At 40.3% G+C, this 27,280-nt stretch overlaps 1 protein-coding gene and 1 long non-coding RNA gene across 7 annotated transcripts in view; one reads left to right on the forward strand and one right to left on the reverse strand.

The window, feature by feature from the left end:
- LOC127568563 (zinc finger protein 644-like) overlaps nucleotides 1–5,595 on the reverse strand; it is an 84,405-nt gene extending 78,810 nt beyond the window's left edge. For 3 of the 6 annotated variants that reach the window (XM_052012462.1, XM_052012459.1, XM_052012463.1), the window contains exon 1: nucleotides 5,035–5,164. The gene's annotated coding sequence lies outside the window, so the exon portion shown is untranslated. Of the gene's footprint in view, nucleotides 1–5,034; nucleotides 5,216–5,574 lie in introns of those variants that run through there. The other 3 variants (XM_052012461.1, XM_052012464.1, XM_052012458.1) reach the window with 3 other exon arrangements.
- LOC127568564 (uncharacterized) lies at nucleotides 5,221–19,660 on the forward strand. The gene is made up of 3 exons (XR_007956031.1): nucleotides 5,221–5,327; nucleotides 11,912–12,065; nucleotides 18,705–19,660. It is a non-coding gene; the product is annotated as an uncharacterized LOC127568564 (long non-coding RNA).
- The last annotated feature ends 7,620 nt before the right edge of the window (nucleotides 19,661–27,280 follow it).

Below are 27,280 nucleotides of genomic sequence, written 5' to 3' on the forward strand. Positions count from 1 at the left end.
TTCCATCATTCTTCCTCTAATACTGCTGATGTGCTCCAGAAAAAGCTGTGCCTCTAGTAAAATTATTCTCATTGAGCTATTAAGTACAGAATCTACTCAGCAAAGTGAAAAATTATCTAGACTGGATCCACCATGCAAAATCCGATTTGACCTATTCCTGATCCATCCGTCTTCTGTAAATTCAAAGTGATGATCCAATGTCATCAATCTCACTCTCACCAATAGCATTCTCACCAATGCTCAACTTTGGTTCCATCTGGTGTTTCATCACTAGACCTTCTTCCAGCCTTGATTCAAATATATTGACAAAAGAGTTGAACTCCAGCGGCAAGGCAAACATAAGAACACACTACATATGAAATACAAGGGTCCACTCCTCCCTGTGAGCTTGTTCTGCCATTCATTAAGAGCATGGCCAATTCCTATCCAATTCCTCAATATCTCACATATCCAAAAGTCTATCAATCTTTGGCTTATATCTTGGACCACACTCGACAGCTGAAACTTAACACATAATTGTGAAGGGATAACTATGATAGGAAGAATGATGAAAGCCAATATAATATAAAAGATGCTGCTCTAAAGAGGATGCAGGAACAGAGATATCTGGATGACAAATCTTTGAAGGGTGGTAGAACAAGCTTAGAAAGCATTTATAAATAGGGTCCTTGGTTTTATTTATCAATTGAGTGAAAAAACAAGGAAGTCATGTTGAACTTTTGTTAAAACAAGAGTTTGACAGCAACCAGAGGATTACATCCAATTCTGTTCACACCATTGTAGGAAAGATATGAAAGCCATATAGATTTTATGGAAGAAAATAAGATTTAGTGCAATTGTCCCAAGGACAAGAGATCTCAATTATTTGGACACTGCAGAAAGTTCAGCAACAATTCGTACAAAAACATCAAGAGTTCGGACAAGGTGAATGAAGAGTCGTTGTTTCCACTAATGGCAGGTGATTGATGTGAAAAAAAGTGTTCCAAATACAAGTACCCGAAATTTGTATTTAATACCTGAAATTTAAAGAGAAGAAAAAAAATTGTAGGCCAGAGCAATGGGATAAATTGGTAAATTGGTTTACTATTGTCATGTGTACCAGGGTACAGTGGAAAAACTTGTTTTGCATACCATTCATATAAATCAATTCATTACAACAGTGCACTGAGGTAGTACAAGGGAAAACAATAACAGAATGCAGAATAAAGTGTCACAACTAGCAAGAAAGTGCAGTGCAGGTAGACAATAAGGTGCAAGGACATAACAAGGTAGATTGTGAGGTCAAGAATCCATCTTATTGTACTGGGGACTGTTCAATAGTCTTGTAACTATTGAAGCTGTCCTTGAGCCTGGTGATACCTGCTTTCAGGCTTTTGTATCTTCTGCCCGATTGGGGGGGGGGGGGTGGTGAAGAAGAGAGAATGTCCATTATGTAGGCTACTTTACCAAGGCAGCGAGAGGTGTAGACAGAGTCCATGGAGGGGAGTCTGGTTTCCATGATGTGCTGAGCTGTGTCCACAACTCTCTGCAGTTTCCTGCGGTCACGGACAGAGCAGTTGCCATACCAAGTCGTGATGCATCCGGATAGAATGCTTTCTACAGTGCATTGATGAAAAATTGGTGAGGGTCAAAGAGGACATGCCAAATTTCTTTAGCCTCCTGACAAAGTAGAGGCGCTGGTGAGCTTTCTGGTGCAGGGCCATGGAACTGACTGAATGTTCTGCAGAGATTTGGCACAAACTTGATGGGCTGACAAACTTCCTTCAGAGCTTTAACAACTCTATGATGCTAAAAATACTCAACAACTAAGCCTCCACTGGATACAGACTGCCATAAGATTCACAACACTCAAACAAAGTTTCTCATCTTAGTCCTGAAAGGCTGACTCCTTATCACATGACAAAAATCCCTGGTTCTAGATTTTTTAGCCAAGGGAAACCACCTCTCAGCATCTATCCTGTCAGTCTACCACAGATCCTTATGTTTCAATCAGATCACTTCTCATCTAAACTTGAGTAGAGACTCATTCTACTTAATGGTTTCACAAAGGAGGCAAGAAGGTAAGCTCCTTCATCAGTTATCAAAATAGTATTCCCTAAGTAGAGCTTCTAAGGAAGCATATCCATTCAATGGTTAAGGAGACTAAAACCACACAAGGCCCAGAAGAATGTTATTTTCCTTATATTCCAAACCTTTTGCAATGAAGGTTGCTGGCAGTGCAGCAATTCACCAAAGCTTTTCTGACAGCATTTTCCAAAACCACAACCTCTATTACCTAGGACAAGGGCAACAAGCACAAGGGAACATGATCACTTCAAATTTCAATTCCACACCACACAGCATCCCAAAATGGAAGGGTATTATCATTCTTCTGTCATTGTTGGGTTAAGAGCTTGTAATTCTCTAGTGGCTCTCTGGCAGTATCCTCCCCAGTCAGAGGACAGCAGTTTGAGATAATGATGCACAGCCTTCTCAAAGTTAATTACGGATGTGCAATAAATGCTGGTATACATTTGATACTGAAAAATGAGCGGTGACTATTGGTCTCCTCATAAATAAAGAAAAGCATTCAACTGGAAAGAATGTTGGAAAAATTAATTCCCTTTATTGTGTACAGTTTCATCAGGGTTGCATGAAGTTGGAAATATTTATTCAATAGTACCAAAATCAGCAAACACACCGCTCTAACGAGAAGTCACAGGATATTTTTGTTGCCTTCAGCACTAGCTTTAATTTAATGTACAGTATAAATTATGCATAATTTGTTTTTCTTGTGAATGTTGTGTATCTGATGCTATGTGCCTGTGATGCTGCTGCAAGTAAGTTTTTCATTGCACCTGTGCATACATGTACTTATGCACATGACAATAACCTTGACTTTGACTATCGATGAAACCTGAAACATTATACATTTTATGCAAAAGTAGAAATCAAACAGCTAATAAAGCATACATGGCTCTGCTTTCCAACATATATTAAAATATCCCATGGAGCAAAAGAACCATTTTAATTCCATTCCAATTCACTTGAGTCCTTTGTTCAAATGTGGAGCCAAAATATGCCAAATATTTTCCAACATAATTTCTAACACACTTAATTTTCAGCAAATTCAATGTAAGAAAGGAATTTATGATTTTTGTTTTGCAATGTTATTCATAAAAATTTTAAATTCATAGATTCTGTTTAACAGACTCTTCCCAACTTCTAAAAAAAGTTACTGGATAGTCATTGCACCAAGTCCAAAGAAATGAAACTTTTGATGAAAGTGTGCCACAATTCTTTGTGACTCTCAGTTAACTGACGTTAATGGACATTTTTTTTTAAACTATGCTAACCTATATTCTTAAATCAGTTGAGTTTAAATGGATGGTGATGACAAACAGTCAAATGATATTTCTGAGTGCATGAAAATAATCTATCTTGTAACTTTTATTGGCAAGAATACAAGTTTTTAAACAAAATTTTAAATTTAAAAAAAGTCTTTAACTGAGAACCAACCCTACACCCTGGCCATAATTACATTGTAAATATTTGAAATATGAAGGCAAATATGACAGTTCTGGCAATTATAAACAGATTGACAAGGAGGGAGCTGAGCATTCTGCATGTTACAAACTCTCCCCATATCCCATGAAAAGTATTTCACCTTGAAATGAAATTCACTTGAAATCTAAGAAAATGCAAAGAATAAAAATGAAACCATGAAAACCACATGCTTTTATAATGTACATTCAGAAAAGCCAGAATGGCTAACATCACCCTCAGCAATCAATAAATAAGATAGATTATGCATTCAAGCACCATTTATGGGACATTGTTATGTACAAACTAGACACTGTGCTTGGCTACAAAATAATTGACATAATTCAAAAGTAATTCTTAAGCTATAAAGCACACTTCATACAACTGCAAATCTCCAATGGAGATAATTTTAGAAACAATATTAACTTGGGGGTATTTGAGACCAGCCAGGAAAAAAAAGGCATGTGTTACAAGTTTTTAAAAACCAAGATAATGAACCACTACACCTTTGTATTTCTAATCTAAAGTAATATCATCACAATTAAAACTTGAAAATTACATTGTTATACAGCCCATTATTATGGCAGTAGTGAACTTTTAACCACCTCACATTTCAAAAACTGAATTATAAACTGTTACTTCTTATTAGAAGCACCCAAAAGTCATACTTGCAAAATTTACAGCTTGTATAAGTTATGCAAACATTTAAAACATACTTTTGATGCAATTCTTCATTTTATCTACATTTAATTTACTTTCAGACCCTCCTAATAGTCATTATCCTATTACAGCATTAGCAAAACCACACAGGAATCCAAAGGTTAATGTTGTGTACAGGTATATCATTGGCCTTGGTGCTATTCCTTGGTAACAAAAGCCATCTAACACCAAGCAAATTAAATGTTAGCATTTAGCATATGTGGGACATGTTTCAAGACTAGCAATCCAAGTTGAAGGGGATGGAATAGAAAGCCACAAAGTGCAAAACCCTTTTAATTCCTTCAACACTTTCCTGATGTTCCCCCATTTTGCCCAGAATCAAGGATTGATTTTACTTTGTGTGCGAGTGCATGGAGAGTTGCAGAACCCATTCGAAAAGAAAGCATTTAGTGTCTCGAGGCTCAAAATTTGAAACAACAATATGAGATTAAAAAGCTAACTTTATTTATTTATTTATCTGTTGGGGTGGGCAATAAACCCAAGAATTGGTCCGGAATGTCATGTTGGCGTGGCAAGAAAGACATGGAAGCGGTGTGTGTGCCCCATGCCGCCAGGTTTGTGTCAGCGTGAACATGTCACGCTACCGTGTTCGCTGCTCCCAAACGCCAAAACCCAACCAAGGAGCTGGGCAAGGCGGGGGGGTTGGGAGGCTGGCACACGAAACATGTACTTCAAAAAAAATAACCCATCCAAACGGAACAACCACCGTCAAACCCGAGCACCAAAGCGAGCCGCTGAGTTCCGGCGGCACAAAAGTTTTGTTGTTTTCTTTTTAAAGAAAAGGGCACATACCTTTGGCACAAGGGGAGGGTGCGCGAAGCGGCCGGGCTGCCTGTGTATGTTGTTTTATTATTGTCAGCGGTCGTCCTCCATCCATTCCAGCGCCGCCATTTTGCTTTACTATTGTGCGAAGATGGCGGCGGGAGGGAGGGAAGGAGAGATGGCGCTGGGAAAAGCCCGAGCCCTCCCCCCCTCCCCCTTCCCCTTCTCCCCCACCCCCCAGGCCCGGCCGGAGCCAAACCCAAGCCGCCTTTTCCAACACAACAGTTCTCGGAGAGAGGAAGCAACCACACAAAAAAAAGCAAGTAAGGTGTTTGGTTTTTTTTTCCGTTGCGACGGCGGCCAGGGCGAAAGTTAGGATCCTTTGTCCGGCCGCCGTGCGTGGTGTGGCGGGAGTGGAGCTCCTCGCCGGGCAGCTGCAGCTCGGTGGCTCTCCGCTGGTTGAAGTGGCAGCAGCAATGCAAATGGTGGTGGCTTCCTAGCCAGGTGTTGGCACGGTTCTGCTCCCCTCTCCACACACAAACACACGTCCGATATTAGATATAATCCTACCCCTTTCTGGCGGCACTGGGTGAACTTCACCGCAGCATAAAATCAGCAGGCAGGTGTTAAAGAGAAAAGCGTCAAGACCAAGGAAACTCGACGCTTCTTTCACCCTACTCCAAGAGAACAATAATTCTTGGCTGTTGGGCCAGCTTTCCAGCCCAACACACTCCCACCCCTTCATGAGACGTTGGGAAGCCATAGCCCTCAGGAAAGGAGGACAGCCAAATAAAATTAGTTGTGGAGAAAATAATTAAACATCCAGATGAGAACTCCCCAATAACAATGCAATCCTACATTATTTTTCTATATATGGGCAAAATTGTTGCAACATCCACACTTAGAATAAATATTTTGCGAACACGTTTTCTAATTAAGCTGTTGAAAATAAAATTTGAAGTAATACACAGGAAAAAATGTACTGAGGTAGTAATGCCCTTGCCTTTTTGGAAGAGTAGCTGTTCGTGCTGGATAGCATATTAATAGGAATTATTGACACAATTTAACTGCTCATTTACGATGTAGACTTGATTACTTTCACAATTCCACAACTTTTTCCTTTTGCCATTCTTATGGAAGCTTCAATTTCAGCATATTAACCAATATTGATATTTTTTTCAGGCACCTGATCCTTTATTTTTCTAAAATGTTTCATTTTAGCCCTTGATTTTATATTTCATCATACACAATACACTCAGGAAAATATTGATTTTTTTATAGAAAATAAATAGATTGCTTTCATGTATGTAATAGAAACAATATAACTAAATAACTTAACAGACATTCACTAAGCTTGACCAGCGAAAGATTTTAAGTTTCAAATGGAAAATGACTGAAGTTAAATTAAGCGAGAGCAGGAAGCAGTTTGGAGAGTAAGTCTCGGGCTAATTGGGCAGTAGCGGCCAATAAAAAGAAGGTAAGCTCAAGTGGAGTGGCCATTGTGTGAGTGGCTCAGTGTAAGAGTAGGACCTTAAGGCTTTGGCATGAAGAGGCGGAGTAAGTGAGGAGAGGCTAAGTTGAGTTTCGGGTAAGGTCTCTGTTTTTCTTATTGCACAGTTTGGAGCACTGGGAATGGCAGGCAGAGCAGTAGTTTGCTCCTTTTGCAGGATGTTGGAAATCAGGCAGACTTCCAGTGTCCCTGATGACTACACCAGCGAGAAGTGCATCCAGCTGTAGCTCCTTACAGACCATGATAGGGAACTGGAGCTGGATGAACTCCAGATCATTCGGGAAACTGAGGAGATGATAAACAGGAGTTACTGGGAGGCAGTTACACCTAGATTGCGGGATGCAGGTAAGCTGCGGTAGTGATAGGCGATTCACTGGTTAGAGGAACAGATAGGGGATTCTGTGGATGAGAACGGGACTCCCAGTTGGTATGTTGCCTCCCAGGTGCTAGGGTCAGAGATGTCTCAGATCGAGGCCACAGCATTCTTAAGGGGGGGGGGGGGGGAGGGAGACCATCCGGAAGTCGTGGTACACATTTATATCAATGATATACATAGGAAAAGGGATGAGGGCCTGGAGAAAGAATATAGGGAGTTAGGAAGGAAGCTGAAAAGCAGGACCTCAAGAGTGGTAATCTCTGAATTGCTGCCAGTGAGGATAAGAATAGGAAGATATGGCAGACAAATGCATGGCTGAAGAGTTGGTGCAGGGGGCAGGGTTTCAGATTTGTGGATCACTGGGATCTCTTCTGGGGAAGGTATGACCTGCACAAAAGGGACAGGTTATACCTGAAATCGAGAGGGGCCAATGTCCTTGCAGGCAGCTTTGCTAGAACTGTTGGGAAGGGTTTAAACTAGATTGGCAGAGGGATGGGAACCAGAGTGTTAGGTCAGATGATGGAGCAGTTGGTGTAAAGGTAGATGCATTATGAGGAGAGACTGTGAGGAAGGATAAACAGTGGATAGGTCATAAACACAGCCCATTGGATGGGTTGAAATGTCTTTAATGCGAGAAGTATTAAGAATAAGGGTGATGAACTCAGAGCATGGATCAGTATGTGGAATTACAATGTTGTGGCCATTACACAGACTCAGCTGTCGCAAGGGCAGGATTGGCTGCTTGATTTTTCCGGGGTTCAGATGTTTCAAAAGGGATAGGGAAGGAGGGAAAAGGGCGGGGGGGGGGGGAAGGTGGGGAGACAGTGGCATTGCTAATCAGGGATAGTATCATAGCTGCAGAAAAGAGAACATCGTGAAGGGATCGCCTACTGAGTCAGTGTGGGTGGAAGTTAGATACAGGGAGCGATCACTCGATTGGGAGTATTCTATAGGCCCCCCAATAGCCACCAGGACACTGAGGAACAGATAAGTAGGCAGATTTTGGAAAGGTGCAAAAATAACAGGGTTGTTGTCATAAGAGACTTCAACTTCCCTAATGTTGATTGGCACCTCCTTAGTGCAAAAGGTTTAGATGGGGCAGAATTTGTTAGGTGTGTCCAGGAAGGATTCTTGACACAGTATGTGGACAGGCCAACTAGAGGAGAAGCCATACTGAATCTAGTACCAGACAATGAACCTGATCAGGTGACAGACCTGTCAGTGGGCGAGCATTTCAGAGATAGTGACCACAACTCCCCGACCTTGCGCATAACCATGGACAGGGATAGGAGCAGCTGATATGGGAAAGTCTTTAATTGGGGTAGGGCTAATTACAATGGCATTAGGATCTTGGGAGCGTAAATTGGGAACAGATGTTCTCAGGGAAATGCACAGAAAAAATGTGGAGGCTGTTTAGGGAACACTTGCATTGAGTTCTGGATAGCTTTGTCCCACTGAGACAGAAAGGATGGTAGGGTAAAGGAACCATGGTTGACAAGAGAGGTGACATATTTAGTTAAGAGGAAGAAGGAAGCATACTTGAGATTTAGGAAGCAAAAATCAGGCAGGGCTCTTGCAAATTATAAGGTAGCCAGGAAGGAGGTTAAGAAGGGACTTAGAAGAGATAAAAGGGGACATGAGAAGGCCTTGGCGAGTAGAATTAAGGAAAACCCCAAGGCTTTCTATACGTACGTGAGGAACAAGTGGATGACTAGAGTGAGGGTAGGACCGCTCAGGGATGTAGGGGGAAAATGTGCCTGGAGGCAGAGGAGGTAGGGAAGTTCCTTAATAAATACTTTGCTTCAGTGTTCACTAGGGAAAGAGACTTTGATGAATGTGAGGTCAATGTAGAACAGGCTAATGTGCTGGAGCATCTTGAGGTTAAGAAAGTGTTGGAACTTCTGAAAAACATTAGGATGGATAAGTCCCTGGGACTAGACAGGATATACTCCAGGTTACTACAGGAGGCAAGGGAAGGTAGATTGCTGGGGCGTTGACGATATTTGCATCCTCCCTGGCCACAGGAATGGTAGCAGAGGATTGGAGGATGGCTACTGTTTTTCCCTTGTTCAAGAAAGGTAATAGGGATAATCCTGGGAATTATAGACCAGTGAGTCTTACATCAGTGGTGGGCAAGCTATTGGAGAGGATTCTTAGGGACAGGATTTACAAGCATTTGGAGAAGCCTAGTCTTATTAGGGATAGTCAGTATGGCTTTGTGAGGGGAAGGTTATGCCTCATGAGCCTAATTGAGTTTTTTGAGGAGGTGATAAAACAAGTAAATGAAGGTAGAGGGGTGGATGTGGTACATATGGACTTCAGTAAAGCGTTTGACAAGGTTCCCCATGGTAGACTCATCCAGAAATTCATGAGGCATGAAATCCATTGAGACTTGGCAGCGTGGATTCGGAATTGGCTTGCCCACAGAAGGCAGAGGGTGGTAGTACATGGAGAATATTCTGCCTGGAGGTTGGTGACTATTGGCGTTCATCAGGGATCTGTTCTGGGACCCTTACTCTTTGTGATTTTTACAAATTACTTGGATGAGGAAGTGGAGGGATGGGTTAGTAAGTTTGCAGATGACATGAAGGTTGGAGGGGTTGTGGATACTTTAGAAGGTTCTCGTAAGTTACAGTGGGATATAGACAGGATGCAGAGTTCGGTGGAGAAGTGGCAGATGGAGTTCAATCTGGAAAAGTGAAGTGATACACTTTGGAAGAATGAACATAAAGACAGAGTACAAGGTTAATGGCAGGATTCTGAGCAGTGTGAAGGAACAGAGGGATCTTGGGGTTCAAGTCCATAGATCTTCTGAGCAGTGTGAAGGAACAGAGGGATCTTGGGGTTCAAGTCCATAGATCTTTCAAAGTTGCCATGCAAGTTGATAGGGTGGGTGTGCTGGCATTCATTTGTCGGGGGATTGAGTTCAAGAGCCTCGATAAAACTTTAGTTAATCCACACTTAGAGTATTGTGTTCAGTTCTGGTTACCTCATTATAGAAAGGATGTGGAAACTTTAGAGTGGGTTCAGAGGAGATTTATCAGGATGCTGCCTGGATTAACAGATCCCACCATATCAACAATATGACTATTTGGTTAAAGATGTTTCAGGAAGACCCAAGAAAACTTTAGAAAAAGGTCTTGCCAATCTGATTGTAGTTTTTCGTGGTGGCTTCAGAGGAAACCTAGTAGACATCACATAGACTTTCAAGAGGGTTTGAGGAAGGTACTGCATAAGAAGCTTCTTGACAAGATTGAAGCCTTAAGTTTAAACATCAAATACTGCTCTAGATTTAAAACTCATAGGGAAAAATTGTTGTAGATAGATTTGGATCAGATAGGAGTCTGGTCACCATTACCTGGGATCAGTTTCTATCTGTCATTTTCATTAATGACCTATATGTTGGTTTTGAGGAAAGGGTTTTTAGAATGCAAGTTATACCAAGGCACATGTGACAGGATATTAGACCATGCTCGACTACTAAATGCAGATCCAAATGTTCTGGTTTGTGACTTGCAAACATTTGGTCTCGTGGCTGACCTACCTCATCCACTTTCCTGCCTGATCACCCCAGCTCTTGATTACTGTGGTGTTCATAAATCTTTCAACCACAATGTTGAATAAAGTCAGTGACTGAGAATTCACACACCTCTAGGCTGGAGAATTCCAAACATTCAGAACCCTCTTAGTCAATAGCAGAGAAGCAAAGGACTGCAGATGCTGGAATCTAGATGTAAAACACAATGATGCTGGAGGAACTCAGCAGACCAGGCAGCATCCGTGGAGAAAAGCAGTCGGTCAATGTTCTGGGTCAGAAGGACCAAAACATTGACTGCCTGCTTTTCACCACAGATGCTGCCTGGCCTGTTGGGTTCCTCCAGCATCATTGTGTTTTCCTCTCAGTCAGTAGATTTCCCATCAATTAAAAATATCTGATCCCTTTTCTGTGATTCTATGCCCATTTGTTCTGGGGTCTCCAACTTGAGAAAGTTTCAACATCTCTCAGAGTCTTGTAGTTTTAACATTAAGATTTCTTCAACATAGATCTGTAAACATTCTTGGTCAATCACATGATGCAAAAGCAGGAGCTTACTGGGTGCGTTTCCAGGACAATGCATAATAGAACAAAGTATGCTGTTTTGTCCTTGTGCATAACTTTTGGTCTCAGTGAGAATGTTGTTCCACAGTCTTAAAGCTCTGGAAAAAATGTGAGGTTTCTTTTGTGTTTAACCAGAATTTTTACAGTGCTGTGAAATGTTACAGTCTTATTAAATTTGTATTATATACGTTAAAGCACATAATGACAGTGACCACTTTAAAAGGTAGATCCCAGGTTGGGGCCACGAACTTTGCAATAAGGGTTCACCTCTGGGCAGATGTAAATAGGGAACACCAAGAAGGCAGCAACTCAAAGAGTAGGGGAAAGTTAGTCATGGGATGAAACTTTTAGATTGAGAGCAAGGAAAAGACTGACTGTCAGAGATGGATTTCAAGTGGAGGCATCAGTAACAGTGGCATGAGACAGCAAGATGAAAGCAAAATACTGTGAATGCTAGAAATCTGAATCTAAAACAGAAAAAGCTGGAAATATTTGATGAGCATCTTTGGAAAAAGAAACCATTAACATTTTAAGTCAACACACACAAAATGCTGGAGAAACTCAGCAGGTCAGGCAGCACCTATGGAGGGAAATAATCAGTCGATGTTTGGGGTCGAGACACTTCATCCCAGTGCTGATGAAGGATCTCAACCCGAAACGTAGAACTTTTATTTCCCTCCATAGATGCTGCCTGACCTGCTGAGTTCCTCCAGCATTTTGTGTGTGTTGCTCCAGATTCCAGCATCTGCAGAATCTCTTGTGTCAACATTTTAGGTCATTCATTGTTCATCAGTACTGTAAGAAGTTTGAGACCCAACCTAGGAAGGAAAGATGAAGGAGCTAAACAATCAAAACTAAAGCTCTTTCTCAGTTCTGATGAAAGGTCCCAGGTCTTAAACATTAACTGTTTCTCTTTCCACAGATGCTGCCTGCCTGATCTGCTGAGTTTTTCCAGCATCTTCTCTTTATAAATAAAAGGTCTTTGAATAGGGTGGAAGACAAGAGTGGTTAACTAACAAAAGGATGTTGGAGGAGGCAAAAGGACACAGTAGTGTGACATGCAGAGAAACTAAAAGGTGATTCTAAATGACAACAATAGAACTATTACCAATATCTGCCATTAAATACAATGGAAGTAGGGTTAATATATGAAGCTGTTGAAGTCAACATTTAGTAGGAAAGTGCCTAACTGAAAATGATTTTTCCCATGCTCCTATTGAGCTTCATTGGAACATTAAAGATCAAAGTGGAAATGGGTTAGAGAATTGAAATGGAAAGGTAGTTGAAACTCAAAATAATGCTTCAGTAGTTTCAAAAAATCAATCACCCAGTCGTTGGTCTCCATGAGTGGAGGACAGTGCATTGCTTCAGATGGTACAGTAAAGAGAAGGAAGAACCAAGCTCACCGTAAATCAGTTTCACATGAGAAGTGTATTTGGGGCTCTGTGTGATGAAATGGGAGGAGACAAAAGTGAACTTAGCAATAGGAGCAGGCCATCTAGCTTCTCAAGTCTGTTCTACCAGTTAGTGGACTAAGAAGTTAAGTGGTATTTTGGCTCTCATAGCAAGAAGTTTTGAGTGCAGAAGCAAGGACGTCGTAATACAATTTTACAACCCTTGGTGAGATCACACACACATATTGTTTGAAGTTCTAGTCTCACCTAAGAAAAGGTATACTTGCCATAGAGAGATTGTAATAAAGTTTCACCAAACTAATTACCAAGATGGAAGTACATTCTTAGGAGGAAAGTTTATGAACCAGAGAGATGTTCTTCAAAAGCAAAATACTATAGATTCTGGAAGTACTGGGCAAATTTGCAGCATCTTTGGAGAAAGAAACAAATGACTTTCTTATCACAAGTGGGATAGGGTAGTTATAAACACCTTTCAAGATATAGAGAAATGGAGGAGGGCAAGAAACAAAGAAGGGGCTGTAAATAGGAAACAGAAGATGTTAAGTGATAAGGATGACGGCTCAGTTAACAAAACTCTAAAGGATATGTGGATGTAGATTGATTATCTGAAATTATCAAAGGAATTTGGAATGAATGCATTTCTAACATTTTTCAGTTTTGATTTCATATTTCCACCGTACATAGTACTTTGCCTTTGCAAATAATAGATCCAATATTTTGATAAACTTTAAGGGAGCAAAGAATTCATAGTCTTGCACTGTTCTGTTTGAATGGCTTTCCTTTTCATTAATGGCGTTTGCACAATGATTGAGTGGCTCTTTGTAACGTAGTTTGTAGCACCCTCACCTCTGAATGGTGCTCATTAAGATGGACAAAGTAAAATCTTCTGACAGTCTTCAGAAGGAGAATACTCCCCGGTGTCTCAACCATTATTTATCTTTCTTATCAACATCACTAAACACATATCCTCCTGCTAAGATCACAATGCTGTATTTAGGAGCCTGCTGCATACAAATTGGTTGTCATGTTTTCTACATTACAATACACTTCAAAGATGCTTCAATGGCTGTAAGGCACTGGCATGCCCTGAGTCTTTCTCATTCATTTTCCCCTCCCAAACATTACTTTCTGCAGTCTTCTGAGGAAGATGCTTCTCAGATCCAAGTAGGGCAACATTGTTTTGATTACAAAGTAGTGTTCCCCCTTTTTACAAATTTCTCTTAGGTACATTCCCCTCCTAACATACATGGTAGCAATTGAACACCACCACTGTTGTCAATTACAATGTTAATTCACCTTCAAGGCAAAACAGAAGGCCTTTAAATTTGTTTCTTCCTGAATCACCTTCTCTCTTAAGCAGCAATGTTCACTGTGCAATGTGCAATTTATGCAAGGAATGGACAAATAATATTTAAGTGAAAGGAGCTCACATACATGTTTGTACACAGCAATGACATGCCAGCTGAGGCTAACTGTGATGTCAGTACCAATAAAACGGAACAAGATATCCTATTGTTCAAAGGAAACCCAGAGACACATGAGATTCAACTAAAGCTTGACCAATCTATAATAAGATGGTTATGTATTATACATATTTATAGGGTAAATTTAGCAATTCCAGTATGGAACCCCACTGGAGGACACAGGAGTGAGACAAAGATTCAGAATTGCAGAGCTGATTCTCCTGTTATGCTTGTTTTAAGCATAGCTCCCCACAAGAGCACCTAAATTAATCCTACTCTACAAACATATGTAAATGAATGTCAATTGTAGATTATGTTATTATATAACACAACATGACCTCTTCTCATTTGGGAGGACCAAATAAGTGTTTATGAAATGGCCTTTGTTAGCATTCATGTCAACTGAGAGATGCAGTCATAATAAATAGGGGCAGTAAATGAGATGCAGTGTTTGAGTTCATCTACAACATGGCTCGGAGGAATTTCACCCCCTGTTCTTTTATAGTCACTGTACAACAATTTTAAAGACAGAAATATCTATTGAACGAAGCATGTATCTGAATATATCCAACACAAAGTATGCCTTTGGATCCATCATTCCCTCTGTATTAGAGTATTGATATCTAGCAACTGTGTGATTTCTATAAGAATAAAACATAGTCCAAGACTTAAAATTATATGACACAATAAAATGTTGGTTGGATTACTTCGGTTGGACCATCATTAAAAACTAGTATATGTGTTTATTTTGTAAGCTAAAAACAAGGGGATTTCCCCAGTTCTGGTTGAGAAAATAAAATCTAATGGATTTACAATAATGGACGGAAAATATCACTGAAAAATCAAACTAAATAATTTAGAAAGTTCAAATGGCAAAGTGCAGTTGTATATAAAAGACTTGTTCAATTGCTCAAAAAAAATGGTTGATATCCACGTTAACAATATTTATGGGGGAGATGAAACACTAAGTTAAATATATATTTAAATGAAATAAATTATTGACTTCCTCATTTGTATTGAAACAGCAACAATTTACAAATATTTAGAAAAAGTTCTTAAAAATTTAGAAAAATTTCTTAAGAAAGGCATCTTTAGAAAAATGTTCCAATATACTCCACAGAGGCCAATAGCTTAAAGACACTGCAAACAAAGGGGATATTAGAAGCAGGATCGTAAACTCATTTGAAGGTATGTCAAGGAAGAAGAACGAATTTGCTAATGGTAAATGGGCCGAAGACTTCAAATGGTGCAAAATCCACTGTTATGAGGAAAGTACAAATGGGTGACCAATATTCTAAGACCCTTTGGAGCCAGGGACCAAAAATGAATTTCTACTTTGGTGGGACTTTGTGGCTGAAGGCACATCTATCAATAGAAGAATAAGACGATGCAAAGGGACAGAATTGTCTCAGTTTATTTGTGGGATGTAACACTGAGGAAGGGAGGAGAGCATAAGGCAAAAGGATTGTCCTTTAATCTTCTGTACAGATTTTACATTGTGGAATTTTTCATAAAACCTAGAGCTGTACAGCACGGGAACAGGCCCATTAGCCTACCACTTATCCATTAATCACCCATCTACATTAACCTCTTTTTTTTCTTTTGCATCCTGATTAAATCCCACACCTTTCTTGCCAGCCACCTACATTAGGGGCAATTTACAGTAACTAAGCCATTAACCTACCAATCATCAGAATCAGATTTATTATCACTGGCATATGACGTGAAATTTGTTGTTTTGCGGCAGCAGTACAGTGCAAAGACATAAAATCTATAAATTACAAAAACAAATAGTGCAAAAAGAAAGGAATAATGTTCCTGGGTTCATGGATCGTTAAGAAATCTGATGGCGGGGGGAAGAAACTGTTCCTGAATTGTTCAGTTTGGGTTTTCAGGCTCCTGTACCTCCTCCCTGATGGTAGTAATGAGAAGAGGGCATGTCCCGGATGGTGAGGGTCCTAAATGATAGATGCCACCCTCTTGAGCATGCCTTTGGTATATGGAAGGAAGTTGGGAGTACCCAGGAGAAACTTGTTTGGTCACAGGGAGAAACACACAGACAGCACCCAAGGTTACAACCAAATCCGGATCTCTGAAACTGAGATAGCAGTGCTAACTCCTGTGCTACTGTGATGACCCAGTTTTTGTCAAATATGTTCAGTCAGGAGAAGTGTTTCTAGGGAAGGAGTGATTTAAGGTCTGAGGCAGCCTACAGTGATGGGAAAAGGTAAAGGCATTTCAGGGATTTATATACAAAGGTGAACGTATAAAACAGGCCCTTCAGCCCAAGTTGTTCATGCTGACCATGGTGCCCACCAAACTATTCCCATTTGCCTATATTTGGCCCATATCCCTCTAAACCTCTCCTATCCACGTACTTAACCAAATATCTTTTGAATGTTGTTATTGTACCTGCCTCAACCACTTTTTCTGGCAGCTCGTTATGTATATGCACCACCCTCTGCATGAAGAAGTTTCCCCTTAAGTCCCTTTTAAATCTTTCATCTCTCACCTTAAACCTATGCCTTTTAGTTTTAAGTTCCCCTTCCCTGGGAAAAAGACCATATGTATTCACCCTATCTATGCCCCTCATGATTTTATACACCTCTATAAGGTCACCCCTCAATCTCCTATGCTCCAAGGAATAAAGTCCTAGCCTGCCCAACCTCTCCCTATCACACAGGCCCTCGAGTCCTGGCAGCATCCTCGTAAATCTTCTCTGCACTCTCTCCAGTTTAATGATGTCTTTCCTATAACAGGGTGACCAAAACTATACACAATACTCCCAAGTGCGGTCTCACCAACATCTTGTACAACCGCGACATAATGTTCCACTCCCATATTCAATGCCCTGATCAATGAAGGCCAGTGTGCCAAATGCCTTATTTACTACCCTGCCTATCTGTGATGCCACTTCCATCGAACTATGTACCTGTACTCCTAGGTCCCTCTTTTCCACACCACTCCCTAGGGCCAGACCATTCACTGTATAAGTCCTACCCTGGTTTGACATCCCAAAATGCAACACTTTGCACTTACTGAATTGAAAGCCATTTGCCAATCTTCGGCTCAGTTACCTAGCTGATCAAGATCCCCCTATAATTTTTGATAACCTTCACTATCTATAATACCACCTATTTTAGTATCATCCGTAGACTTACTAACCATGCCTTGTACAAGTACATCCAAATTGTTTATATAAATAATGAACAACAAAAGTCCCAGCATCAACCCCTGTGGCACACCACTAGTGACTGGCCTCCATTCTGAAAAGCAACCTTTGATCATCACTGTCTGCTTCATACAATGGAGCCAATTACGAATCAATTAGCTATCTCTCCCTGGATCCCATATGAATCAGGAAAAAAATTGGTCCAATTAGGTATGATGAAGCCATAAATAAGCGTTGATAGTATGGGGGCTGCAGTTGGAACAAAGCAGGGGTAACATTATAAAAGTGAACGTAGGCATTGGGTATGGTTAGGAGCTCAGTTCAGAATCAAACAGAATGGCAAATGTGCAAACAATCTTACCATTTTCACTTCCCAAGGATGTGCTCTCGCCCCTTCCCTCCATTCCCCCATTAATAGTTCCTATCTACCCAATCACTCCATGACCTTTTTATTTGGTACAGAAAATAATGAAGAATGTGTAGATCACTGGGAAAAAAAATTAACCTGGTGTGGGCACGCTGGCTGTGGGATTCAATCTGTCACACGCAGGAAGACCGACAACCTGGAACTGACTCTGAGCCTAAGTTGAAAATTAATCAATTAGACAATGTTGGATCTTCCCAGCTTCCTGATGACTACAGCAACTGTTTCCCAATCCAGGCTAATCTTTTGCCTGCCCGACGTTTGCCTGCCCAGTCAGCACACAATCATTTTTTGTAAAATGCAAGTTGATGGTACATTTGGTGGAGAGTATTACATATACGTAGGTGTGACCATTATAACATGTTTAGGGAGGTAAATAGAAAGAATCTGTTGATTTATTGATTTAAAGGCCAGGGAATAGATTCAGAGCGATGACCAAAAAGTGTGATTGTGAGGAAAATGCTCTGGAACTCACTCCCTTTAAGGGTGTTGGAAGCTTTCAAAAGGGAATTGAATGTGCTGGTGTGAAAATAATTTGTAGGGTTTCGGGGAGAGAGCAGGGAAGGGGACTGAGTAGATTTTCATGCAAAGACCTACCACAGACCCTGCAGGTCAATTACCATCCACCCCACCATGTCGTAATGAGTCTATGAAAATGAGCCAGTATAACATTTCAATGTTGTGTTTCCCAATTATTTTTAAAGCCTGGTGTCTTTTATGTGTTTAACATGATGTAAATGGCATTCCTAGTTCATGGCAGCATTTTTCTCTGAGCCAGAAAACCGTGGATTCAGGATGCACATCAGGGTTTCTGGGAGATATTCAGACTATTATTTCAATCATTTGCTAAGTGCGTGCTGCTCTATTTGAGATGCTGTCTTTCAAATAATATATTAATCCAAGACCCCATCTCGCCTCTAAAGTGATACAAAAGATGCCATAGCATTATTTGAAAAAGAACAGTGAAATTCTCCCCGTGTTTTGTTCAATATTTATTTCTCAATATAAACTGAAACAAATAATCTGGTCATTTATTTCAAAGCTGCTTTTGTAACCTTGCTTTAAACCAACAGCTGTATCATAACAGTGACCACAGCAGTGGTTGTAAAGTATTTTGGGATATCCTTGAGATCATAAGTCATGAAATATAGTGTATAAATGCAGGGTATATTTGATTATTATGTTCCCCTTTCTATCACATTTAAAGATAACAAATGGTCTATCTCATGTTCTGTCTCCAGGCAAAATCCTTTCTTATGCACTTCTGGAAGATCTGCTGCTGAACTTCCCTAGATTGAAGAGGAATTGGTACACACAGAACATAGTCTGCACAGTGACGAACACTACCATATCTGTTGAATGCCTGGTGCGAGCATATAACATGGCATTGCAATACCTCCACTTGAAATGCAGGTAGCAGAGCCTGTGTGCAAGCCTTTCTCTCCATTAGAGGCCTCATTGACAAAGTACACTGTTTTGTGAATAAACAGAATTGACTTTCCATGATGTCTAAAACCCTGCTTTAAAGGAGGAAATTTTAAATGGAAAGGGAAAATGGGCGGTATTTAGTATGCAAGTTCAGTCCAGTATAACAAGTTTTCAGGCATTGCCCTATCACCTTTGATGTCTCCACAACTCCTGTTTCTCACAACCCAAATGATTTATAGGGTGCCTATCTGGCTTGATGCTCTATGTGGTGGTGGTTTCCAAAACTATTAAGCAACTCTACTGAAGATAAGATATCTTTATTAGTCACACGTATTTCAAAACACACAGTAAAATGCATCTTTTGCGTAGAGTGTTCTGGGGGCAGCCCGCAAGTGTCGCCACGCTTCCGGCACCAACGTAGCATGCCCACAACTCCTAACCCGTACATCTTTGGAATGTGGGAGAAAACCGGAGCACCCAGAAGAAACCCATGCAGTCACAGGGAGAACGTACAAACACCTTACAGACAGCGGTCAGAATTGAACCCGGGTCGCTGGCGCTGTAATAGCATTACGTTAACCGCTACACTACTGTGCCTGCCTCTGCACTGAGTCTTGGGCTATAAGCAGAAAATATGAGCACAATATACGTGATACAAACTTTATTGCATAAATGGAAAACCTGACCTGTAGAGAAAAGACAAAGTGAAATACCTAAAAATCAAAACAAATTGCAGATGCTGTAAATCTGAAATAAAAATAGAAAATGCTGGAAACACTCATCTGGTTACGCAGCATCTGTGGAAAGTGAAATGGCATTTCTCCTTGCACGGATGCTGTCCAACGTGCTGAGTGTTTCCAGCATTTTCTGTTCATGTCCTCAACACATGCTGCACAGAGCATTATCAGATATGCTGCTAAAATCCATGAAATAGGGAAAATATACAGTATTTTGAACACAGAATTGTGCAGTTCCTTTCAGAAGCTGCACGCAGAGCTCACAATTACTGTATCATTTAAGCACAGAAAATAGAAGCAGGAGTACACCCTTCTCCCTGTTCTGCTATCCATACAATCATGCCTGATCCTCTGTCTCAGAACTATATTTCCATTCTTTCCTCATACCCCTCAATTGCTGCTCCAATCACATGGATGCACATCAGAACTAAAAGAATGCTTCCTCTGGCAGCCACAGAATAGCTGCAGAGAAAGCTGCCATGGAGATGAAGGAGTTTATGGGAGGGTAGGGGGGACATGACAGAGTCCTCTGTGTCTGTGCAGGACACCACCCCCATCTCCGTGCAATGATCTGACTAGACTGATTCCCATGCCATGAGTGGCCCATTGGCACTGCAAGGTGCAAACTAATCCAGGGCTGCTGAACACATGCAGCTCTGATATCATTTATACAGAAATGCTCTGAACAGTTAAAGCACCATAACTGAACCAAAACCTTACCATTGAAAACTGAGGTCAACAGATACTCTGCACAAGACATTAATGTCACTGTGTAGATCCATCAACTGACATGTCATTGCTGTTCGTTCCACCATGTGCTGCTAGCTTTTTTGTGTGCTGTGAATGAAAGTCATAGATAAAAACTAAAAGCTCCCATATATTGACAAATAGAGGAAATTGCAATGCACAGCCTGTGATGTCTTTAGGTGTATGACTGGCATCAGGTTGTCAGGCTGCAGACATGCACAGGCCAATTTCCTGATGGGCATAATTTTACCTGAAATGGTCACTGGAACAATCTGCCCCATGTAAAACTGCTTTGCACATCTGTGCATGAGTAGACAAATGACTCTAATTTATAGACTGTAGTGACATTGTGTGATTAGACTAACATGTATCACAGACATGGCCTCCCAACATCTGTTTCACCAACCCCTCAATTAACCCAGTGCCAAAGATATTAATATCTTTCTTCATATGGATTAACCAGTGTCAACATCAGTCACACATCATTACTGAAGGTTAATTTATTAGGGAAAAAGAGTTATAAGCTTTGAGATATTAATTGAAGTGTAAGCAAACCTTTGTAAGATTTGTCAGATGTTCAAACTATAAGTCAACAAAAGTAAAAAAAAAATGCCTTCTATAGCAATTTTGGCAGGATGAAAATTTGAATTCTACTTAAATGAAGAGCTTGTGCAAGTGAAAGTAATCCTAAAGTTGACTGATTGCCATTAAAATCCAACTGGTTTACTAACTTTCCCTTATGAAAGGAGGTCCACTATTCTTAACAAGTGTGGTCATATGAAATTCCATTCCCACATCAACATGATCCACTCTTAACTGTCTTCCAAAATGGTCACGCAAAGTATTCAGTTGTATTAAACTGTGTGAAAATATAACAAGAACCAATCATACAGACAAATCAAGGTTCAATTTAGTCATTGAATCAGGGCACCTAGCACCCCTGCACACCCACTCAAGGAACTCTCCACACTTCTTCTTGTTAATATCTAGGAGGAGTGGTCTAAGCTTGGAGACTTTCTTCCAGACTAGGCAAACAATAGTCCAAATTTTTACTCTCTGAGCTCTGTCACCACTCTATAGGAAGGATGTGATTGTGCTGGAGAGAGCCCAGAGGGCATTTACCAGGATGTTACCTGGATTAGAAGACTTTTAGTTATGGGAGAGATTAGATGACTGGGCTTATTTTCCTGGAGCAAAGGAGGCTGAGGAGTGACCTAACAGAAGTATATAAGATTCTGAGAGATATAGATAGGGTAGATGGTCAAAATCTTTCTCCCATAGGAGGGGTATCAAAAACAAGAAGGTATAGTTTTGAGGTGAGAGGCAGGAGTTTTAAAGGGGATCTGTGTTTTTACAGAGAGAGCGGTTGATATCTGTTATGTGCTGTTAGAGGAGGTGTGGGATCAGATACAATAACTATGTTTAAGAGGCACTTAGAAAGACATTTAAATCGGCAAGGCATGGAAGGATAGGGTCCTAATGTGGGATTAGAGTAGATGGGTAAAAAGGTCAGCATGGAAGAAGGGCCGGTTTCTGTGCTGTACAACTTTATGACTCTATGTCCCTCAGCCAACCTCCCAAACTCGTCAACTATCATCACTGAGTGCGTCCTTGCCAGTGCAAGAGAGACTCACCACAAGGAGGCAACAGTGATGATCAAATGGTAGAGGAGAAGGAAATGAATAGTTCCAAGAATCTAATAGTTGACCCATGAAGATTTACAGATTCAGGTTACATATCAGCAGAGAATCTTGCTGATCATTGCACCCATTACCATACCATAAATAAATCTCTACTGTCCATGTAGAATGCCACTTGGCGGAAGCACTGGGAAGCCTTTATCATCCATCACCAAGACATGCTTGGTAATGCCAGCAATTACTGAACTAGTTAAGTCCCAATGGAAGTAACCAGGGTTAATGGACCTACCAGAGAGGTGTATTAATTCCATTGAAAAACATATCTTTTGCTTAGCTTATATACAAAATATGGGAATTTTGTTTTTTTATCAACCATTTCTTCATGGTCACTCCATCTAAATCCTGGAATTACCTACACATCAGCACTGTGGATATATATTCTCCAATGGACTCAGCAATTCAAGAAGTTCTCGAGGGCAATTAGGCATAAGCAATAAATACTGGCCTTGCTACCAATAAATGAATAAATAGCGATGTTCTAGTTGCTCTTTCCCTCAATATGTTGGTTTGTTTTGAAAGACATTTTAATCAAACAATTTTTTTCCCCAATTTCCTTTTTACAACATAAAACAAAGCTATTTTGACCCATCAAATCTGTGCTGGCTCATAGAGCAACTCCTTTCACCACTAATTAACCTGTGAACTATTTTCCCTCCATTCCCATCAACTCCCCCAGATTTTACCATTCATCTACATTAGGAACAATTTACAGAGGCTAATCAACCTACCAAACTCATGTCTTTGGGATGTGGGTGGCAACCAGAGCACCTGGAGGAAACCCATGCGGTCTGAGGGAGAACATGCAAACTCCACAGAGATTTACATTGGGAAAGCAGTTCATTTCCGAGTAATCATTTTTTGTCTAAAATATCCTAGCCTTTTCATACAACTGAAAAGTATGATGTTGAAATCAGAATGGATAATAAATAATGATACCATGGTAGAAGGAATTCAGTTATGTAAAGGGACTGGAGAAGCAGTGACAGTAGAGAAGGTTTAATCATAGTGTTCAAAATTTGCAGGGGTTTTGGTGGAGTAAAGGAGAAATGTTTTTTTTCCCAGTGCTGGGAAGTCAAGGAATATCAACATGAGAGTTACTGGACAAGTAATCCAAAGAACTGGAATATCAATGCAGTTCAAGTCCCAACATGGCAGCTGGGATTTAGAAATGTAGTTAATTAAGTACTCTGGAACAGAATGTGACTCCAGATCAACCACAATATGGGTAACTCTGAACTATCCTCTGAATGGACCAGCAAGCTGCTATCATTTGTCTACGTGTGGCAACAAGGAGCCCTGGTAAAGCTGAAGTCAATGGGCATCGAGGGGAAGATGGTCGGAGTCATACTTTGCACAAAGCAAGCTGGTCATGCTTATTGGAGGTCACTCATTCCAACTCAGGACGTCACTGTAGAAATTCTAACCATCTTCAGCTGCTTCATCAATAAAATTCCTTCTCTCAAAAGATCTGAAGTGGGGATGTTTCTTTATAATTGAACACTATTGAATTCCTTTTGGAATCCCTCAGGAAATGCAGCAAGACCAAAACAGCATTCATGGGCTGCTAATTGACAACTAACATTCACATTACAGAAACAGTACAGAATGATCATCTCAACAAAGAGTCCAATTAACTAACTTTGACAAACAATGGCATTACCATTACTGATCCACATGCCTTCAAAATCCTAGGGCAACCAGTGACAGAAACCAGAGTGGATAGGCTAGAGGCTTGCTTATATGCTGTGGCAAATAATTTAGGTTGTGACAGCTAAAAACCTTTACACCCTCTATAAAGCACAAGTCACGAGTGTGATAGAATACTCTCCAGGTTGGTATGATATAAAGAAATTAGGATCATTCGTGTCCCTTTTTTAGCCACTATGAATGCCCTTAGAGCTCTAAAAAGGCAACTGTGGTTTGTGTGCATGTACACTTGTGAAGGGAATCATGCTGCATCTCATATTGTAGAAGGTGCTATCGTGCATGCAGTGAACACCCTTATGAAGAGGTGGAGCAGGCAGTGCTGATGCAAATCAGCAAGTAACATTTGACATTAGCCTTTGCAGTGGCTAGGTCTCACCATCTTTTGAGTGTGTGATTGTAGCGCCTCATAGACTCCTTCTTACTTTCAATTTCCTTCACCAAGACTACCAAGACAGCTTGAACCCACTCTCACAAGTCAGATTCATTTTCCTCTCAGCTGTCAACACCTGCTTAAGCCTCAGCACACTTCACCTTTAAGGGGCACTGGCTAGATTTAAGCATTGGAGGTTGACTTTAACTAGGACTACCCATTCACAGTAATGGCTTTCTGGCATCTAGCAGCATAGCTAACAATTACCAAAGACATCATTCCAAGCAGCATAAAGTTCACATGATGCCTTAATTATGCCATGTATTGTAATGCCACCTTTCTCCAGAGCCATACTCTTTGTCAATTTAGTCCTTGTGAATCATGATCACTCACATTTCCATGGTTCTTAGCACCCTCTGATACCTCACAAATACTTTTGGTTACTGGTGAAATCTAACAGTGAGTACCACCAGAATATTCAATCATATGGGCAGCCTGAACATAGTCTTATCCTCAACTGGAGGAGAAGATGGAAATCATGCCTCTGATCACTGTGTACTAACTGAACATTAACTGTTCCTGCATCTTCCATTTTTAGCAATTATGCTTAGTTTCTTGATAAAATATTGTCTCAATGTTCATTCAGATGCCTACCAAGAGCATCTACAGAGAAATCTACATCCCTTTACCTAAACTGGTCAGAATAGCAATGTAAAGACTGGCTCATCTTTAACTTCTCTGACCTAATGTACAGAAAATTCTCTCTTCTCTCTTCTCCCCTCTCCCATCAGGCAGAAGATACAGGAGCCCAAGGGCACATACCACCAGGCTCAAGGACAGATTCTATCCCACTGTGATAAGACTATTGAACGGTTCCCTCATACGATGAGATGGACTCTTACTTTCACAATCTACCTTGTTATGACCTTGCACCTTATTGTCTACCTGCAATACACTTCCCTGTAGCTGTGACACTTTATTCTGTATTCTGTTATTGTTTTTACCCTGTACTATCTCATTGCACCGTGTAATGAATTGATCTGTATGAATGGTATGCAGGACAAGTTTTTCACTGTATCTCAGTACAAGTGACAATAATAAACCAATACCAATACCAAATTAGTATCCAATCCAAGATCAGTTAACACTGCATAGCCCAGGAATTGAACCTGTGCCTTTATACTCTGAATGAGTGTTCTATGCTTTATTTATCAACTGCACCACTAAAGTAGCTGACACTGTTATTATAATTTTGTTTATTTCTATATATGAGTTCAACGAGGCATTATATTTTAAATTACATTTTACCAGCAGTTATCCTGAAGAACATTAGGCCAATTCTTTGGCTAGTGGAATGGAGAGTTTAGTTTTACAAAAGAAAAGAATACATGTATTAATGAAAATCATAATTCTTTATAACAAACTGACTTGTAGATGGCAAATTGATAATGAAGTATCCACTTTAAAGTTTGGTTATAAAAGTCCATAAAGTGACCAAATCAAAGTTGACCATTTTACCCATAATTTCCTGAGATGTAGTTGATCGGCATGACATCTATACAGTCTTCTTTCCTTTTTTTTAGGCAGTCTGGTTTGAGTACTGTGCAGGGAACATCACATTGTTTGAATCACACAAAGTGAGCTCATGGGCTATCTGGGGACCAGAGCATCATTACAATGTTAAGCTGCTGACATGACCTGTCATTTCAGGGCCCTCTAATCAGTCAAGTGGTCTAACAGTGTCAGTCGTACACAGGACTGACACTATCGGATCAATTAGACCCTAAAAGAATGGAACTGTTGGAAGTATATTACAACTGGTAGCTGCTTAGGTTCTTGGGAAGAGACTGGGTAATCTGAAAATCAAAATCCAGCAAGAAATGGCTTTCATCCTTTCTGTTCTGACTACTTATAAAAAATGTTTCATGATATTTGTTAGCATTTTATACAAAGTGTGACATCTGGTAATGATTCTTTTCTCACCTGTATGTTTGACACTATTCATTTCAAATATTTTCACTCCCTTTCTGAGTTTCTTCTACATTATTAGGCAAAGTTTGCAAGTATAACCAACCTAGTGAAGTTCCCCACATATAACGTTCACCGGACACAAATCATGGTAGCACAATCACATTTTCCAGCTTTGCAGAATTAACAGATATACTCATATTCTCTGGATTTCCCTTGCTTAGAAATTCTAATGCACCTAATTGGGATGCAAGATAAGTGTTGCATTTACCTGCTAATAACCATTTCACTTGTGGGTTTGTTGTTGTAAAATTAGATAGCTGGAGTCTCATGCACTGCTGAAAGCATATTGCACTTCTTAATAACAGAAATTATGGCAGCCAAAGCCCAGGCTGGGCACCTGGGCTGGGGAGAGGCAAGGACCAGTTGCTGCTTCCAAAGCAACTTGGTCTTATTTCTTCAGCAGTGCTCCAAAGGAGAATTGCATTGAGATTGCCACTGACACAGAAACTGTGTTAGGGTTGCAAGGGCAAATCATGTTGGAAAATGTCCAGACAAACTTGCAGCATGATGTAAAACAACCCAGAAATGGTCATTATTGCATTTCACTCTGAAAAGTATTGTTTTATTAATCTCACAACACTGAAAAAAATGCTATCTCATTGAATTCCTAGGCCACTTTTTAAAACACTTCTCCTTTGTACTTCTATTTCGACCTTTAAAAGGCTCCGTTAACCCATTTCTTTGAGCATATCTTTTGATCTCTCGATTAATTCTACAAATTGTAGTCTTTCCTGTTTTCAATACATTTTTAAATGCATGTTGCTTTCTCATTATAAATGGTTATCATTGCTATACAACAGGGTTTTAACATTATTATTAACTGGTAATCTCAGTGCAGCTACAAAGCAGCAAGATCAATGTAATCACACTGAACATCATGTATTCCTATCCATGAAACCTAACATTACTTCATGTGATTTATGGAAACAAAAGCTCCTTTTCATAGATGAGGGAGTTGGTACCCCACCTTGAGTATTTTCTGCCTTTGTTTTACACTTGTTGACATGTTGTTCAATATTTCTGTTGGCCCAGGACAAGATAGGGACCATAACTCTTTACAATATACTGTATATAAACGACTTGGAGGAAGAAAGTGA

Source organism: Pristis pectinata, chromosome 3 (genome assembly GCF_009764475.1).
Source record: "Pristis pectinata isolate sPriPec2 chromosome 3, sPriPec2.1.pri, whole genome shotgun sequence".
Classification (NCBI taxonomy): Eukaryota; Metazoa; Chordata; class Chondrichthyes; order Rhinopristiformes; family Pristidae; genus Pristis; species Pristis pectinata.